Source organism: Pleurodeles waltl, chromosome 8, assembly GCF_031143425.1.
Source record: "Pleurodeles waltl isolate 20211129_DDA chromosome 8, aPleWal1.hap1.20221129, whole genome shotgun sequence".
NCBI lineage: Eukaryota > Metazoa > Chordata > Amphibia > Caudata > Salamandridae > Pleurodeles > Pleurodeles waltl.
In genome coordinates this window covers 1,289,291,023-1,289,310,784 of record NC_090447.1, presented here as the reverse complement: position 1 = coordinate 1,289,310,784, position 19,762 = coordinate 1,289,291,023, and positions in this window count along the sequence as shown.

Below are 19,762 nucleotides of genomic sequence, written 5' to 3'. Positions count from 1 at the left end.
ACTTACTTTCTGATACTATATATCATTTACAGAAACATCAATTCAGTTCTTTGTGCGTACCCCATGTCTGTGCTACAGTTTGTATAAACAGGTTTATCCTTCCGGACTACAGTATACAGATTTTAAACATTGTAGCCATAGCAACTGTTCTTGAAGATTGTATCTTGCATCGGACCATTAAATCATCTTACAATCCCTGCAACAACATTATTGTGCTGGATCCTCTATTCCATTTTAAGTTGGCCATATTTAACATCCAGACTGACTCGTCATTGCACAAGGATAAATGATTTGACCCATATTTAATCTGCCCCTCTGTTCGTGTGATTTAAGGTAAATAGAACTTCTCTCAAAATTCAGCATGTTCTTCAAGCAGTTCAAATATTACAAATGTACTTATTAATGAAAACCAACAGTGCTTGGCGTCTCACCAGCTCCTGCTCGCATCAGTCTCCCTCTTTCTCCATTGGAGTCAGTCAACGCTTGTTATTCAGACCTGATTAATAGATTGCACATCACGTTGAGCTGTTGTATGCTGGCAGTTGTAGTGCAAATTTCTTTCAATTTTCGTCATGTTATTAAAACAGTTCAATTAGTACAAACCTACTTCATTTAGAAAACCACCCTAACCTAACCTAACCCAAACCTTTTAGAGCTTAGCATCTCTCCAGCTCCTGTTCGCATCAGCCTCCTGCCTTCTCAATTCAGTCATTTGGTGCTTGTTCAAAACTGATTATTAACATTCCCATCACATTTAGCTACTGCATGCTGGTAATTGTAGTGCACATTTCCTGACCCCAAACATAAAAGTTATTTAACCCCTCACATAGTGGTGTTGTATGTTTTATAATCTATTCAGTTCTGGCATTTCATTTAAATCATCATTCACAGTATTGGATTTTAAAATTAAATATGCTTCCTTCTTCATTAAATTGGCTTGTAAATCACCTCCTCTCATACTTGGTTGTATGACACTCAATACAGTCCACTGAAAAACCTTCTCTGTTTGTCCTTTTTGTATGAAGTAGTTAACCAAGGGGCTGTAACTGTTTTTTGTCTTAATACGTGATTTATATTGCGCAATTATCTACTTGGATTCCTGATTAGTTTTACATATGTTTATTTTTTCACTTGGACATATGATAGCATAGACAAGATTTTTTAGTCTGCAATCCAAAAAATTATTATGTTTCAATTGTAGTTGATTTTTTTGAAAAATGCACCCTTCAATTGTTTGGCCACAGACCACACAATTTCCACATTTGTGATATCCTTGTAAGGGTTTCATATTCCATTGTGATCTCAAATCACCTTTCTTTACTTTTGGGAAGCTGCAGGCTCTTACAAGATATTTCCCAACACTTGTGTTCTTCCTCATTGTGAATAGGGGGTAGTCAAATCCACACTCTGAATTTTGTTTATCAGATGCCAATTACTACAAATGATCTTTTTGAAATTGTTAGTCTGTGGGCAAAACGTGGAGACATATACTAATTTGTCCAATTACTTTTTATTTTGTTTTTACCAAAAGACACTCCCTTGGTGTATGCCAAGCCCGTTTCATTGCATGTTTTAAAAGTTAATGTGGATAATCTTTTTCCTTCAATTTCTCTGTTAGTATGTCTGCATGCAACCAATAGTCTTCCTTTCTAGTACAGATTTTCAGAATCAGCAAGTACTGCCCATAGGGCAAATTGTTCCTTAAGTTTCAGGATGGAAACTTTTATAATGTAATGCATTCTTTTGTCAGTTGGCTCAGCATGTAAAGTAGTGAATACTTTAGCATCAATTGTCTTGGCTTCCAAATCTAGGAAGGTCAAATTAGTCTGACTTTTCATCATACAGAATTTGGTGTTAGAGCTTTTGTTATTCAGCCATTCATAAAAGGAGAGCAAAGTTTTTTCATCCCTAGTCCATAGGCACCAAATATCGTCGATGTAACACAGCCACGTTGTAATATAGATGGAAAAAGGATTGTTATTGTAGATTACTTTTTCTTCAAAGAGTGCCATAAATAATATTACCATCTCCGGCGCAAAAGAACAATCCATCGCTGTACCCTTTATGTGGAAACAATATTCGTCTTCAAATCTGAAAAAGTTTTTCTTCAAAGCTATTGTGGCCAATTGCAATATAAATTGCACTGAGACTATGTGGTCGCGGTCATGTTTCTAGAAACCACTCCGTGGCCTCGAGTCCTTAGTCTTGAGGGATTTGAGTGTATAATGACACTACATTCAAAGTAATTAATCTTCCACTGTGGTTTAGGATTGAAGTGATGTCCTTCAGTCTTATTTATAAAGTCCATTGTGTCTTTTAAATATGAAGGGACCTCATTTAAGAACGGTTTCAAAAATATACTAGCATATTGAGAGATAGGCTCTAGATTTGAGTCGCAACCCGAAATAGTCAGTCTTCCTGGGGGTTCTTTTCATCTTTGTGAATATTTGGTAAAGAATAGATTGCTGGAATCCTTTGATTAGATTTCATTAGGAATTCAAATTCTTTAGGGCCAAGAGTGTCATCATCCAATCCTTCTTGTAAGATTTTTGAAATTTCATTTTGTATTTCTTTCATCAGATAATTTGGGATTACGCAGTAGAAATTCTGATTATAAACTTGATTTCTTCCTTCTTGTAAATAATTTTATTTATTCCATAACACTACTGCTCCACCCTTGTCCGCTTGCTTGATGACTATTAAGTTAAAAAAAATTAGATCTTGAATAGGCTTAGCTTGATTTTTTGTTATATTGTTTTTACAAAAATCTTTTTTTTTTCCAGGTTGATTCAAAGCTGAAAAGACAACTTGCTCAAATATGATGGCTTTCTTAGAAACAGAATTAGGAGGTGGACAAAAAGTTGACTTATTGCACAATCCTGATGGTGCTTTTATCCAGTGGTCTTTATTAGCAAAATAGGCTTTTAATCTGATATTCCTAAACAATTCTAAGGCTTCTGCTTTTAATCTAAAAAGATCTGTATGCCTTGTAGGGACAATCGTCAAACCTAATTCAAGTACAGATTCTTCATCATTAGTTAGAAATTTGGATGACAAATTTACAATTTAAGTTTTACATTTTTGTAATACTGGCATCTTGTGCGCATTTCCCGTCGTTGATTTTGTACCTCACTTTGTTTTAGTTTTTGTTGGTTTACCCATATTTAAAGAAGGACTTTTATACCAGACCAGAATCACAGAGTACTCTCTGAGTATCAAGGGAGATCAAAAAGAAGGTTTCTGATGTTTTCAGATACTTCATCACCTGATGCAACTGAGGAATCAGGCCAAGGCGTAGGCCATTCAAATCAGGGCATGCAAAGACAAAGTTTTTTTTTTTACCAAAGGCCAACAAAAAAGAACAAAGTGGGAGATGTGGTAAAGTCTATCCTACCGAAGATGTATATTATGTGACTTGCCTTTCAGTTTTGGCCTAGTCTTCTGCATCTTCTCCAGGCATTTTTGGTGAAAATGTTCCTAGGACTCAACCTTTAGGTTTAGGCAGGATGAGTATATTTTAGCAGTACACCAAGGGTACAGGACCTGGATGGAGTGACTCTTGGAGGCTGAGTCACTGAAGCCGAATTACAAATAGCCAAAATAGTTCAAAAGTTGTTTTTTTGCATGAGTTGGCCTATGGAGACTTGCTGTGGCCCTGTAGGTCCATGCAATTCTGTCTTTCCCCTATCTACACAAGGCTCTGTTGTCCACTGTCTGTCCACAATACATATCTGTGGCCTGAGAGCAATTCACACTTCATGGGCAGCTCAGGGAGGCCTCACAACCTTTAGGGCATATAAACGTTTGCAAAAAACTTTAACATTCAAAATGGTTTAAGAGTGTAAGAAAAAGGAGTGTTCAAAGTATTTTCAAATCAGTCCACAAACTGAATGTAGCTTTTAGAAGGTGTCAAAAAGTAAGCCAGTGATACTGTATTTGAAGGCTAGCCATACACTACTGCAAACAACTTTCTGTTGATTTTGATTAGTAGGACGTGATTTCACCTTAGAAAATCATGTCCAAATTATAAATGACCATGCACCTGCTATCTAAGCTCTTAGGGCCAACTATAAGGCTGAGTTAGAAGTAGTCTAAAGATAATTTGTGGTAAGGGAGTGGTTTAATTTGCCATCTTAAAATGGCAGTTTAAAAATGGACTGCAGGCTGACAATTGACAGTCCAGTGACATGTTGTAAGGGTTCCACTATCAGGGCTTCATCATACAAGTATTATTTAGGTTAGAGTGTCTTGCTACAGGTACAAGTGGATACTAGGGACTTATAGTACATTAAATATATGAACCATGAAAATGACAAGGTAGCATATTTAAAGGTGAAAAAGCCCACGCACTTTATTAATGGGTACAAGGGTAAAGTTGCCAGAATCCTTATAGCAACAGAAATGTATCTCTATAAAATAGTGCTCATACGTCACAAATATTGTAAAGAAAATTGAAGGTGGTGCCGTGTCTAACGGTAATGAACATAGAAGTATCCCAAAAGTATAGTGCAATACCAAACTATTTTTTTCTTGGTCTCTTTGAAGCATCCTCCCGAGCAAGTAAACAGGACATTGGCCAAGAAGGTGGGGAAAAGGATGTCAACTGGAAGTCTAAATGTGGCAACACTGACACAGAAGGACCCAGATGCATGGATGGTGACTGGACTGGACAGGAGGCCAACTCTTCAACAAATTCTGAGGCCTCCACATCGAACAAGCCCCAAGTGATGGTAGACCCTATAACATCTAGGACACTTACCAGCTTTACCCCCACTACCAGATCCATCAGCACTCTTCCTCCTTCCTGCTAAATATGGTGTAGGCTAACATCCAACCCCCAAAAAAGGCTGGTGTGTCCATCACCCCAATCACCTCAGCTCTTGCCCCTGTCCACCTAGAAGTGCTCACTGAGGAGGCTACTGAACAGTTGTGAAGCCGTTCCATAAGGCAGACTTCACTGTGCCATTCAGGAAATGAGCTAGCAGCTCACGCAGTTCGTTGCATTCCTAGATGGCATATACTCTGCTGTGCCTGCCATACAGAGAAACGTATAACACTGTGGCCCTACTAAAACATACAAGGTATATAACTCAATTAATATACCTCATTCCTTTCCAGTGATAACACAAACTTTTGAAAAAAGAGGAGAGAGAGCATTAAAAACAAAACAATAGAACCAGATCTATACACAATTTTTCCAGCTTTATTTGAAAGCAATCATAAATACATATAATCTGAAAATACAATGGTGCTCCTTTGTTATATAAGCAAGTGCTTGTGAAAAGATGTAAAAAATATACAAAGAATCGTTCAGAGTTTGTTTGTAGCCTGCCTGCATACATTCCTGATAATCAATGAGTTGTCCATTTATAATATGGGAGTGACAGCTTTCCCTTCTTGTGCGCCCCTGTCACTTAAAATATTAACTAAGAGTCTTCATCAGGACTACACCCAAACTAAAAGGGGCAACCTAGAGATGTGCACCAGTGAATACAAGGCTGAAGGCACCCTGGCTTCTCATCCAATGTGACTATATCAATGCGCATCTGAGAGTGGAATCAATCAATCTCACAAATTGCTGCCCCAAATTGTGTATTACCCATGTTCAAAACATATTGCATTTAATTATGAGGCACAACACGAACCAATTGAGGTACTCTGAGGGAAAGATGGATGATGGACTTAGGCAAGGAATTGACAGATGCTGTCTGGGATGCTGCATGGTACACACAGCTAAGGTTTCTAGGAATGCAAGAGTTAGGAATATTTAATGCAATAATCTTCTTATGCTGTTTTTGATCCCCATAAGGATAATTATCTTCTCAGAAATTGATGATGAGTAAACGAGATCCCAAGAGGGACAGACATACATTTGTCACATGGTCTGAGACTGTTGGGGTCTGGATGATGGCTTGGAGGAGGTAACAGACTTGGTGCCCTCTTTGATAGGCAAACTGGGTCTAAAGAACCTGAGGAATGCCTTCTGGGGATTATGCCCATACCCAAAAAAGAGATGGATGCAGATCAGCTTCATAGATCTGGCTTTGCTTCCAACCAAAAGTTAAAGAACTATGCAATAGAAAGACGAATATGCACCTTCTTCGTCCAATGGCTAAAGGAATCAAAGAAATAGTCTAAAGCAGAGGCTGTGACAATAACAGCACAGTAAAAACAACAAGGCAAATCACCTTAATAAAATACTTGAATAACATACCTCATACACTAGTAGAAAAAAGTAGACAAAGCCCCCTCTCCCCAGAAAAAATAGATGACCTCCTTACTAAGTAGCCAAAAGCCTGCCTGGGAGGCAGCACCCCTGATATATAAAAAGTGACACTCTATATATTTAAAAGGTGTGACCTCACAGCGACTGAAAGTTTGAAAGCTGTTTTACTGTGTAGATTCAGTTGCTTTTTCCACAAGACAGGCCTAGGTGTGATTAAAATATTTAATTTGATAGCCCTACATGGAAAAGTGCAAGCAAAATCAGTCATCGTTATTTCCTACTTAAAAGTCCAATTATGATTTAATGGTGAAATCATATTGTTGATGACTTGAGTGGAAAGGTAACTTTACAACATGTTGTTTAGGCTGTCTGAGCCAGAACCGATGTATACCTGACACCTCCAGAGCAGGAATATACACCCTCAGATGGGAGAGTTAATAACATGTCTAAACGGGCCGCCTCTGAGCCCAGGGTGTTAAAATGAAGGAGTTAGCTGTTGACCGCTTTGCAGCACTTGCAGCAGTCAGTTATATGGGAATGGGAAGGAACTGCTGGCAGAACAAAAGATGGCATTAGCACTATCTCTTTTGACTTGCAGTTATCTTGGAGGACTTCTTCCATTGCTTACTTTGTGCTTGTTGTTTCCGGTGCAGAGCACCAGCACTTATTTTTGACGGCCGGCACTCATTTTTCTGCCTCAAGCATTTATTGTGAGCAAAAGACACATATGGGAAAGACAGAGGAAGAGAAAAATGAAGAAGCGTCACAATGGAAGAAAGCAGAAAGCTGCAAGAGTGAGCTGAAAGGGCAGAGAGTGGCTTTAAATGGATTGAAGAGGCCTGAGATGGCTTCAAGATTACACTGTCTCAGTATTCCATGTTCGCACATTTAATTAAAGCAGCTGCATGTTTAAGAGGAGGGCTTTGGGCACCAACTTGTTTTTATTTACAAATTAAATACTGGTTTCTTCTGTTCATTCCTGGGACCCTCTGAGACAGCCAGGTTCCAAATACAGTGGGGGTGAGGACCGATTCAGATCCTGTCAAGTGGGAAGAAAGGTCATCTAAGTTGAGGTGTGGCCAAGGAGCTAAAGACTGGACTCCTAGGTGGCACAAGGGTTCTGCCCATTTAAAATAGGGCTGTTAGGTAATTTTATAGTAAGAGAAAGATGAATTGCTGCAAAATTAGATGAGAGTCTGCAAGAAAATTGTTAGGATTGTGTGGCATAATGATCCTGGACCTGGAAAGGCTCCACCTAGAAACAAAAGCCCTGCTTGACTAAGACTTCTGAATCTTGGTGACAAAAGAGGACTCAATCAAGCACTCAAGGACTCCATGCTCCTGCTTGCACCCAGGGGCTGCAAAGTTTAAGTGGTTTGTCTCCTATTTGTCTGTTTCAGGGACACAAAATCCATAAGAACAACCGACTCCCAGAAGACTGAACTTTGCAAGAAGTATTGCTGGAGAGAGAGACCTGCAGTGTAGTAGCCTTCCCTGAGAAGTTTGGAGTTTTAGGAGTAATGAGAAGGAACATTCGCAGCAGTTAGAGAAAATCATTTCCACTCCAGAGGACCTGGACAAGATGCTGATGCATACATAAGAAGGTTGCACCAGGAGCATGAAAGAAAACCAAGTTTCTCATTTTCAGAGGGTTTTACCATGCTAAAAACAGGTTCAACAGGATCCCCGGATATAGGCATCTGGACTTGTTAGCCTTGCCCTGCTACATTCTTTTATTTTGCATTCTTATTTTCTGCTTTGCATGTACTGTTCCATAGTCCTTAAAGTATCAAAACTATGCCATGTTGGAGAATTATTAATCACATTAACAAGTATTGTATTTTTTTAATTCTTCATCTGTCATGGTTTCGGGCGGGTCTGATCAGGACTCTGGTTGGGACACCCCTTGAGGTCACCGAATATTCTAAAGAGGTAGTATACTGGGGAAGAAGAGCAGCTGAAGGCATACACGGAAAGGACAGCAATGAACAGGCACAGGAAAGTAAAAGCAGAGCAACCCTTGTGTGAACAAACAGGAAACAGATTACTAAAGGACAAACACGCTGGGGTTGTACACAGAGTAAAGCGCAGAACCTCCCACAGTGACAGGGAATGTCAATGCCTCTGTGCAGTTTGCTCTTACAGATAGTCACCCTGCCAGCCCCATAGAAAGGAGGCAGCAGAAGTGATTCTGTCTCTGGACGCTAGAGCACAGACAAGGAAAGTACTTACATACACAAGACACGCTCTTGTGGGTCCAGCTGGAAACACAGTGGCGATTCCTGAGAAAACAGCAATAGCACACTGTCACTGTTAGGCACGAAATACAACATATAACACTGGACAAGGATGGGGGCTGAAATTGCCTCCTGGAAACCAGGAGCCAACCCCAGAACAAAAGAGGACACGTATACACTGGTGAAGACTGATAGAACACTTACCAGACACAAATAACCAAGAAGAAACAGAAACAGAAGGGAACAAACTAAGAGGCAGAGGCAAGAACTAGGAACAGGCTCAGCCGGAAGCAAAGGTGGGACTAGGACTTGAAAACAGGGCGCAAACTTCTGACTGGGACAAACAGAGACAGGACTGGGAAACTGAGAGCAGGCTCTGGCTGGAACAGGCAAGGACAGGGCTGGAATACAGGGAGTAGGAAATGAGCAGTAAGCAGGACTGAGAAACAGAGAGAAGGTTCAGGCTGAAACAAGGCAGGAGCAGGGCAGAGAAACAGGGAGCAGGCTCTGGAAGAAACAAACAGGTACAAGGCTAAGAGATAGGGAGCAGACTCTGGCTGGAACAATCAGGAGCAGGGCAGAGAAACAGGAAACAGGATAAAGCTGGAACAGAACAGGAACAAAACTGGAACACCATCTGACAAAGGGTCTGTAACACAAAGGAATCGAACTCCAATGCACGATGGGGATCTTGAGGAAATGACTGCTTATAAGCAGTTCCAAGCTGGGCTGCACAGGAGAGGTCTCAGGTGTGTGTAGTTTCAGACACTTACAAGTCCTGGAGGAGAGGATCCGGTGAAAAGGAGCAACTGGACGTCTCCCATAGAAAACAATGGGAAACAGAATCCGGGCTTTCCTGACTACCAGGCTGTGCATTATGGGATTTGCAGTCCCAGGAAGAAAATGTAGTACTACACAAGTGTACCATGGAGAAAAGAGAAACAAACAGGAGTCAGCAAGGGACTCTAGATAAGTGTTTAAGGTGATTCCCAGGCCTCCGACAGTCCCTTTACAGCGCCCCCTAGAAATGGGACTACAGAGTCGTAACAGTATACCCCCTCCCACCAGTCTGCTCAAGAAGAGAAGGCGATCCTTTGGCTGAAAAAAGTTGAAGAGGAAAAGCCACAGCAAGAAAATCCAACACCAACCTTGGTTGATAAGTTTACAGTCCTGCCACAAATGAATCATCCAATGAGCAAAGCATGTATTAATACCCATATGAGCTCCGATGTCTTTCCTCTTTATTGTTCGATTGATATGGGAGGAGTGCATGGAGTTGGTTTTTGGTGAAGTGGATTCAGGAGAAAGGAGATCTCGAAAGGCATTATGGGCGGTATTCTTTAGGACAATTGTTTCCTGTTCAGTACTTTCTTCTTTGGAGGAGATAATTGGCGTATTAGTAACTGTCAGGTCTGTAACACCTTCTGACAAGCAGGATTTGTCTGTTTCTGCAGCAGTATTTACATTGATTGTGGTCTGAGGCTTGCAAAGCATAGAGACTTGGGAGTCATGGGTAACTGGTGTTCTCAAAGTAAACATGAAAAAGTCAGAATTATCTTTCGTCTTGGATGACTTCGGAGTATCAAATTCAGGAGCAACAACAGTTTTCAAGTCTTTAGAAACTGGATTAACATCTGAAAATGTTGAAGTTCCACAAGCTAATTCTTTAGGGTGATCTTCAGACAAGACTGAGATTTAATCATTGCAAGTGCTCTGTGGTGTATTCATGGCATCAGAAATGGTTTCTTTGCAAAGCGTTTCTACTACAGGTAGTTTGAACTTCAACTCTGTTAACACTGAAAGGTTGTTCTTTGGAAAGAAATGGAACCGGAGTCTCTTCAGAAATCGCCTTTACATTGGTATCTAAATTTTCAGCTCTTGCCTTTGAATTGATGATGGTTTCTTGCAATAAACACTAAGAACAGTACTTATCATCAGATCTTCGAATACAAGATTCAAATTCAAGTCTTTAGTTTTAGTGGGAAATATTACATCTTTCAGTACTTGAGCTTCGGTTTCAGATGGCTGGTTTTCAGGAGTCTTTAATTTCAGGGACACAGCAGGTGACATTGGTGTGGCTGGTTTGACATCAAGATCAGATACCGGTAGATCAAAGATCTGTTCTTCAGTAACCTTTGAGCTGGAAACAGGATACAAAGAGGCAAGGAACAGTAAGTCAGGATCAGTGGTTGAGGCTGCAACAGTGTCCATGTCTAGGAGAAGGCTCTCATTTCTTATGACAGGCTGTTTAGTTTGAGATTGCTGGCTTTCTTCCTTGTCTGAAATCTCCACGGTTTGCTTTGACACAGAAGAGATTTTTAAACTTTCTGAGAAGTCCGTTACATTCTTAGTAATTGCGGGTATTTCTTCATGGTCAGAAAAATCCATTAGTTCACTTGAAACAGGAACTGTCTCTTCATTATCTGAAAATTCTATGATATTGTTTGAAAGGGCAGGAGTATCCCCACAATCTGAAAATTCTGGTGTGTGCGCCATTTGAACAGCACTATCTGCAGGTTTGTTCACGGCAAGGCAGGAACCACTGTCATCACTAGATTCAGATTCTTCAACACTGTTGCACAACTTGCCATTAATCTCCAGTAAAGTCATATCTTGGTTTCTTAAGGTGCAGCTATTGGAGTCTGCATCAGAACTCTCTTCTTCCTTTGGCTTTATTTGTTCTGATAGAGGGGCTGAGACACTTCCTTCTGAAGACTCTGATCCATCCTTTGAATCAAGAGGTGTCAAATCTCTCAGAGATGTCAGAGATTCAGTCAACTGTACAGGAATTTTCACTGGAGAACTACAGTACAGGCTGAGAGAGAGTCTGAAGAACAGGCTGATATATTTATAACTGGAGCTGTCTTTTGACTGTCATTAATAGAAGGGACAATCTGCTCTATAGAAGTCTTTGGAGAGGCACACAAAGTAGCATACTGTTCTTTAAGCCAAAGCTGGTGATCATTTTCTTTTTTCAGGTTTTCAAATTGCTTTGCAGTAGTTTCCATCAGCTGCTCTGTTACTTCTTCTACCTTACAGATAAACAGAATGTCTGGTTCTGGCAACAGTGAAATATGCATTGATGAAAAGAGCCCACGGGCAAGGTTTCTAGTGTATGTTATAACATATTCATAATAGAAGTCCAATATCTGCCTTTTTAATCTGCCAAAACTGCTCTTTTAGTGTGTCTATGTCCATATTGTTATCAAACCCACTCAGAATAGAAAAGGGTTTAGCAGAGCTTTTAGGGATTGAGACTGGTGTATTATCATCCGGTTTGGAAAGAGCACAAGCCTTTTGAGTGGAACTAAGGAATCCCACAGTCTTTACTGATCCATTTGACACAGGTTCTATCCTGCTGACTTGAAAGCACTGAGGGACTGGTAGAGCTTTACAAGAGTCAGCACAACACTTAGAATTCTGAGAAACTTGGTTAGATGGGCTGAAGCACTCAACAGAAAACAAGGGAATCCCTAGTGTGGCTTCTTGGACAGTATCAGGGTTCATTGTTGTGGCAGAGTCCTGGAAGTGAACTTGGGATGCACTAGCATGAGGTGAGAAATTAACCGTCTTTTCTTGAGAGTAAATGTCTTGTGCAGAGGTAGCAAAAGCACTTCCACGGTTACGAACATTCTTACTGGCTTCAGCTAATAGATACTGCAAAAACTCATTACGTCCTTGTAATTCTTCTACAGACAGGGACTTGGGGTCATAGCCACAAATAACATAATAGTCTATCATTGAAAGATGAGCAAGCCACTCAGTGTAGTACTGAACTTGCAAGTTATGGTTTTCTTTAACAAGTCTATCCTTTAAACTTAGATCTTTTTTAGAGGTCTTCAGAGAATGTATAGGTTTAGAAAGGGGTGTCTTAACATGACAGGAAAGCATTTTAGGTCTGTGTGTGCCTTTACTGCCAGGGGAGCTTGACATTTTTGGGTCGTGCATTCTGTCACGGTTTCGGGCGGGTCTGATCAGGACTCTGGTTGGGACACCCCTTGAGGTCACCGAATATCCTAAAGAGGTAGTATACTGGGGAAGAAGAGCAGCTAAAGGCATACACGGAAAGGACAGCAATGAACAGGCACAGGAAAGTAAAAGCAGAGCAACCCTTGTGTGAACAAACAGGAAACAGATTATTAATGGACAAACACGCTGGGGTTGTACACAGAGTAAAGCGCAGAACCTCCCACAGTGACAGGGAATGTCAATGCCTCTGTGCAGTTTGCTCTTACAGATAGTCACCCTGCCAGCCCCATAGAAAGGAGGCAGCAGAAGTGATTCTGTCTCTGGACGCTAGAGCACAGACAAGGAAAGTACTTACATACACAAGACACGCTCTTGTGGGTCCAGCTGGAAACACAGTGGCGATTCCTGAGAAAACAGCAATAGCACACTGTCACTGTTAGGCACGAAATACAACGTATAACACTGGACAAGGATGGGGGCTGGAATTGCCTCCTGGAAACCAGGAGCCAACCCCAGAACAAAGGAGGACACGTATACACTGGTGAAGACTGATAGAACACTTACCAGACACAAATAACCAAGAAGAAACAGGAACAGAAGGGAACAAACTAAGAGGCAGAGGCAAGAACTAGGAACAGGCTCAGGCTGAAGCAAAGGCGGGACTAGGACTTGAAAACAGGGCTCAAACTTCTGGCTGGGACAAACAGAGACAGGACTGGGAAACTTAGAGCAGGTTCTGGCTGGAACAGGCAAGGACAGGGCTGGAATACAGGGAGTAGGAAATGAGCAGTAAGCAGGACTGAGAAACAGAGAGAAGGTTCAGGCTGAAACAAGGCAGGAGCAGGGCAGAGAAACAGGGAGCAGGCTCTGGAAGAAACAAACAGGTACAAGGCTAAGAGATAGGGAGCAGACTCTGGCTGGAACAATCAGGAGCAGGGCAGAGAAACAGGAAACAGGATAAAGCTGGAACAGAACAGGAACATAACTGAAACACCATCTGACAAAGGGTCTGTAACACAAAGGAATCTAACTCCAATGCACGATGGGGATCTTGAGGAAATGGCTGCTTATAAGCAGTTCCAAGCTGGGCTGCACAGGAGAGGTCTCAGGTGTGTGTAGTTTCAGACACTTGCAAGTCCTGGAGGAGAGGATCTGGTGAAAAGGACCAACTGGACTTCTCCCATAGAAAACAATGGGAAACAGAACCCGGGCTTTCCTGACTACCAGGCTGTGCATTATGGGATTTGCAGTCCCAGGAAGCAAATGTAGTACTACACAAGTGTACCATGGAGAAAAGAGAAACAAACAGGAGTCAGCAAGGGACTCTAGATAAGTGTTTAAGGTGATTCCCAGGCTTCTGACAGTCCCTTACAGCGCCCCCTAGAAATGGGACTACAGAGTCGTAACAGCATCTGGCTGTCTTTGCTGATTGATAGGTTCCATTTAATTAAATTTGACTAACTGCCCCACTCTATTTACTTGAAGTTCTCAGTGCTTCATTTGTAAAATATTTAGTGCCAAGGTCCAAAATAGTTCTAAGGAGGCCATTGCAGCTAGAACATCTATAGTCCCTGTCTGTTGTGCCAAATACCAGTACCATCAATACCTACTTAGGAATTACAGTCATACAAATGTGACAAGTTGAACTGCACTAATTGATGCAAAGCTGTAAGAATTGCCTGGGCACCATGGTATTTTGAGAAATTGGGACATTGGTTGACTGGGGAGTGAGCCTTGGTCAAGCAACAACCTCCATCCCCTGCAGGGTGAACCACAAAAAGTCACTACATTAACCTGTACATATGCCTGGGTAGCTTGGCACTAAACGCAGCCAGGTTTAATTTAGAGGCAATGTGTAAAGTATTTCTGCAGCACACAAACAGTAAGAGAGTGAACATACAACACAATGAATATCCAAAACCAATTTGGAAAAGTAGAGTACATTTTAATAACTTATTTGACAACTAAAATCCAATCCGTTGAACTGGAGTTGTGAATTTTTAAGTTTAAGGTTCAAGATAACATCTGGTCATGCTAGACTGTTTCAAAGTTAAAAGTTAAACCCCAATGCAATGGAGCGCTTCTCGGACACATGATGGGGATTGGGCCTGGTCAGCGCTTACCTTAGAAAAATTATTTAAGAAAAGTGTCTGAGAAAGTAGAAGTTCAGCGGGACAAGGCTGCAGGAGTGTGTGAGGAGGGAGCATCATTGTCAGATGTTCGTGGAGTAAAGCTGCAGTGAAGATTTTTGCCTTTGGACTTAGACATGGCAATGGAAGTTGAAAATCTCCTGCTGAATGAAGCAGAAGGCTATAGCCAAAGACAGTTCCACTAGGTTGCATACTCCTTTGCCAAATGACAGGTGAAATAGATTTGCTTCTGTAGAGAAGAACATAGTTGGAGAAACCACAAAGTCAATTCAACCTGGAAAGCACTTCAGGCAGATATGTGAGCAGGCTGGTACCAGTCTCCTCCTTGTTCTCAGAGCACTCTTTGGCCTCAGTTTTGGATAATGGCCATATAGGGACCTTTAGAACCATAACCAAAGGTTCAGGAGTGGATGGAGACGTGGAGGTTCAGGACTCAGTCAGGCTGAGTCCAGGTGTGGGTTCAAGATGGTGTAGCTTGTTATGTTCCGAGTCTCTGAACAGGAGGCCAGCAAACTAGCCATAGGAGGCAAATCTTGAAGTCCTAGGTACAGGTGTAGATGCAGGGCTCAAGAGCAGGGCTGGGCTCTGAGGGTTCAAGGGAGGCTCCAGGCAGCTAAGCTGTCCTTCCAGGTACAGTAGCAGTCTGGCAGAGTGCACAGCAGATCACAGCAGCTGACAGTCCTCTGAGTGTGCTTCTGCAGGTCTAGTAGTTAACTGAAAAGTGGGTCTGAAGGTCATATTTTTATACCCTGGTGCCCTTCTCCTGCAAGGAGGGAGAAGTTTCTGGAAAGGGTCTTTGACGTTCTTGGAATTTCTTTACTCTCCTGCCCTGGCTCCAAACTGGCTGCAGTGACAATACAGGGTCATTAAGTCTATTTTGAGGAGACAGGACACAGCCTATTCAGGTACAAGTGGGGCTGTGCTCAGCCTCACTTTCCCTCCAGCCAGTTGATGACCTATTGAGGCTCAGCTAATCCCACTATTGTGTGACTATCTGGGAGGAATTCACAAAGTCTAACTGTCAGTTATACCCAGCCATGTGACCCAAGCCAAACGGCTAAGGGCAGGAAAATGCAACTTTCTAAAAGTGACATTTTCAAAATTGTAATGATAAATCTGACTTTACCATTAAAGAGGGTTTATCATTGCAATTCCATGTGTACCAAACATGACATCTATCTCTTCTCATTTAGGAATAACTGCTTATTAAATGTAGTAAGGAATCCCTAGTGTTATCCAATGGGAGGGGCAGGCTTCACAGTAGTGAAACAATTTTGGTAGTTTTTCACTACCAGGACATGTAAAACGTAAAAGTATATGTTCTACCATTTACACAACACCTTGCCTTACGGGCTACCTAGGGCATACCAGAGGGGTGATTTATAAGTAATAAAAGGGGCGTTTAAGGCTTGGCAATGGGGGGTAAAATACCTAGTCAACATGCAATGGCAGGACTGGGACAAATTTTAGAGTGTTACTTAGGCAGATAGTACAAAAAGTGCTTCAAGACCACTGGTAGCATTCAATTTACATGCCCTGGGTATACGTTAAACCTCTCTACAAGGGACGTACACGTAAACTAAATATGCCAACTAAGTGTATGAGTCCTAAGGCCAATTTTTTTTTTTTTTTTTAAAGCAGCAAAAGTAAAAGAGGAAGGCAAAAAGTTTGAGGATTACCCTGTAGAAGTGTGTAGCATGCTCCCTTTCACTTATTTCAGAACACTGAAAGGTATGCCTGTACAATATACTTCAATCAAGGATGAGGTACCTTAAAGTTTGAATGGGTGAGGTGAGAACTTTGTCTGATCTTCCTTTGTTACAAACTTTATTCTGTGTGAAATTTAGTTGTGCGAAAGTTTGAAAAGTTTGATTTTCAGGTGCTTCCATGAATTCATGTGGTTTGAATTGGTCCTGGATTTGGCTTGAGGGTATTCCTTAATCTATGGCCCTTGATTACCAAGGATCTGACTCTGTGTTTACAGAATTTGACGAAATCAATATTTCATTAGTTTAATCTTAAAACAGGCTGGGAAACTGGCACCTAAGTAGGACTGCTTTCTGCCATAACCTTAGAATTTATGGTAATCCAAACATACGGGCGTTTGCTCAGGGTCTCTTTGTTATCTACAGTTGATCAGTGCTTAAGTAATCAGTTTGCCATATTTCTAAATATATCATTATATATGTTGTAATTCAATTGTTCCATGGCATTGAATTGGGCAATAACTGATTTTATAACTATTTTCCATGGGTTAGTGCTGCTCTCTCTGTTTCACTCCAGATAAGACTCTTTAGTGTGCAGCCCTGCGACTTTAAAAGGTAGAACTGGTTTATTTAGACCAATTTCTAAAAGAATGAGGGCTGGAGAGGTTGAAACCGGTAAAGAATATAACATTCTGCACACATTGCATTATGCCAGATTGGAAACTCTAGCACAGTGGTTCCCAACCTTTTGACTCCTGAGGACCCCCACTGAATCATTACTGGAAGCTGGGGACCCCCAAACAATTTGTACAATTTGAATTTCAAACATTAAAACAGTAATTCACAAAAAATACACAAACAAGTACACACTAAACAAATACTCCAATTAGTAAAGATATACGCGGTCATTATGAACATGGCGGTCTGGACCGCCATATAATATTTGTGGCAAAACCGCCACTGGCGTAACTCCACCACTGCCAGGCTTCCACCGCCAGGCAGCCTGGCGATGGTGGAGTTACATATCTGACAGGGCAGCACTGGCCGCCGGATAATGAGGCAACTTCCACCAGCCTTTCTCTGGCGGTTTACCCCGCCAGGGAAAAGCTGGCGGAAGGGTGCCTCGGGGCCCCCCTGAGGGCCCCTGCACTGCCCATGCACTTGGCATGGGCAGTGCAGGTGCCCCTGTGCACAGCCCCTTTGCGCATGTCACTACCCAATTTACGGGCAGTGACATGCGTAACCAGTGCTACTGCACCCGCCGCACTGCTACATTGCCTCCGACTCCATGTGGACCCGTCGGCAATGTCCAGGCCCAGCATTCCGCTGGGCCGGCTGACAGAAACACTGTTTCCACCTGCTGGCCCAGCGGAATGTTCTTTATTGGGCCGGCGGGGTCCTCGACGGGCTGGCCGTCCATGTTTAGACTGCCAGCCAGCCCCCGCCGTGTTCATAATGAGGGCCATAATCTTTATATATTGAAAACATATGCAAAAATGTTTAAATTTTAATGGGAAGGTTGGCGCTGCATCTCGGTGACTAACTTTTCAATGTTCGGTTTTATTTAAGAAAGTTGAATCCTCAGGTCAGATTCTATATTTTCAAAGCAATTTCTGGTTTTATTTTTTAGGTACCTAAGATCTGAGAAAGCTTTTTGACATAAATATGTGGTGGGGAAAGGAAGTAAAACCATAAGGGCCTCTCATCTCTCCCTAGCCTCTCTGTCACATATAATTCATTTGTTTAATAGCACCTGTCATACCAGTGTAGGGTGTCTGAGCACTTTACAGGGTACTACAAGGTGTAGGATTCACATGTCATCCACACTGGTAGGCGTTTTCTAAGAGTGCTTGGTCTGGAGAAGCACAAACTCAGGAATCATAACACAATGCAGTGGTTAGCATTGACTTTAATAATAAGAAAGTATTTCTATGCAAGGAAACCTTTTTTAGTAGCATAAAGAAAATGAAAGACTGAGAAAAAAACAACTTTCTAATTTGTGCCATGCTGTTTGCCTGGAGCTTTTTAATGGCAGTTCATAGCTCACTGTGCTAGATTACAATTGTAACTTATGCATTGCACTGTAACAAAAGAATCTGTGACAAAAACAAAAACCCACTGTGCTATGCATATAAAATGCTGTTCTATGCATAATGCAAATTCTTTGCAGCAGGCATTTTAACCATCTGTGCTACCTTTAAGTCAAAACTGCCAGGGCACAAAGCTCCCATCTCTCTCCACCAGGTACATTAATCACTAAGTTATCTTCACGCTTTTACTTTTGTTGTAAAGCTGCTGGATGTACAAGGAATGTTGCAGTGCTTTTAAAACTGCCAACAAAGGAAGTTATAAATATAAAACACACACACACATGTTTGTCAGAGGCCCCAGCAGGAGAAGTGCCATCCTGCCGCCCAGGCCTGCGGACCCCCTGGGAATGTGTCACGGACCCCTGGGGATCCGCGGACCACAGGTTGGGAACCACTGCTCTAGCACATTTACCAGCAGTCGCCTCACACCCATAAAACATGATTGGTTGGAATATTGCTTTTTCAAGTCACTGCAATGGTTCTAGGGATGGACAGCACATTGTTCACCAGAGTTAAAGGCAAAACCTAAGGAACTAATCTTAGATTTCAAGAATGGGGAGTGTTGTCTAAAGCTGGCTTGTTCATCAAAAAGCATCACTAAATACATATAAGAGCAACTCTTTCACTCTTTTTGATCATGTATATACCATGTACTAGATTTCTTCACCCTGTGCCCAATGACTACTACTTTGGTTTTATAAAGATTTATTTCCATGTGGTTGTTCGAGCAGAAAAGTGTAAGGCAGTGATGAAAGTCTGCAGGCCTACAGCTGTCTTTCTGAGTAAAAAAATGTCATTTGTATATTGAAGAGGGGCAATTGACCAGCCTCCAAATTTTGGCTAGTGTGAGGTCACAGTGTTGAGACTATTGTTGTGATTTGATATGTATAAATAACCTTACCCCATGTATTGGTATACAGTAGCTGAATTATGCGATTGTGTATAAAAGGGAGGCGGATGTACCCATCATACTCATTTTATGCCATAGATGATTCCTGTTTACCTTGTCAATTGCTGACTTAAAGTCAACAAAAGAAGCATAAACAAGCGACTTGGTTGCAATAGATTTTTCTGCTATAATAGATAGTGCTAAGATGTTATCTAGAGTTCGCATAGAGAAATGGAAGCCTGTTTGGTTGAATGGCACAAGAATTTGCATAGAAGCCCATTAATCTAAACCATTTAAGGATATTTTCTTTTTAGCATGTAATACATCTCTGAGATTATAATTGATTGGAATTGTTGTCTGACCTTTTTGTCGTAGTAGTAACAACTTTATTTAGGTAAAAAAACAAAAAAGCATACATAGATATATAGGGGGTCATTACAACCCTGTCGGTCGGTGTTAAACCGGCGGTAAGACTGCCAACAGGCTGGCGGTCTT